The 606-nt window shown below is 41.1% G+C and overlaps 1 non-coding gene across 1 annotated transcript; it reads left to right on the top strand.

The window, feature by feature from the left end:
- Positions 1-214: 214 nt before the first annotated feature.
- Positions 215-286, top strand: TRNAM-CAU (transfer RNA methionine (anticodon CAU)). Its single transcript has one exon. It is a non-coding gene; the product is annotated as a tRNA-Met (tRNA).
- Positions 287-606: the final 320 nt, after the last annotated feature.

Raw genomic sequence — 606 nt, 5'->3', positions numbered from 1 at the left:
TGGTTTTGTTTTATTTTTTCTGAAAGTATTTTGAGACTTCCATTAATTAAACCATATGAGGCCATAACTAGATTTCAAGATCTAACCATCTAATCATTTGTTCTGGAGCTTTTATTCAATACTAATGATGAGAAAAAATGCCATTATTCTATGTGCTGACATATCGACATGCATCAGGACTGTATAAGCTTGGCTATTAGAAATGCAATCAAGGAGCAGAGTGGCACAGCGGAAGCGTGCTGGGCCCATAACCCAGAGGTCGATGGATCGAAACCATCCTCTGCTATTTTAGTGGAGCCCTGGTGACACAGTGCCTTAAAACCTTGGCTGCTAACCAGAAGGTTCACAGTTCCAATTTACCAGTTTCTCCTTGGAAACCCTAGGCGGCAGTTCTACTCTGTCCTATAGGGTCACTATGAGTCAGAATGGACTTGATGGCAGCCAGTTATTAGTAATATGGTAGCATACTTCTTAGATCTTTAGGACCACTTGGTAAAATGACATTGGGGCTTCTCAAAAAGAAGTGCTGAATACTAACGTGTGCATGATGGTGTGGAGACTTGAAGCTCAACTGAAATATTTGCCTCAATCTGCTCTGTAGAACAG

This window comes from Loxodonta africana, chromosome 1 (genome assembly GCF_030014295.1).
Source record: "Loxodonta africana isolate mLoxAfr1 chromosome 1, mLoxAfr1.hap2, whole genome shotgun sequence".
NCBI lineage: Eukaryota > Metazoa > Chordata > Mammalia > Proboscidea > Elephantidae > Loxodonta > Loxodonta africana.
The sequence above is the reverse complement of the archived record's forward strand: the minus strand, read 5'-3'. Positions and strand labels throughout refer to the sequence as shown.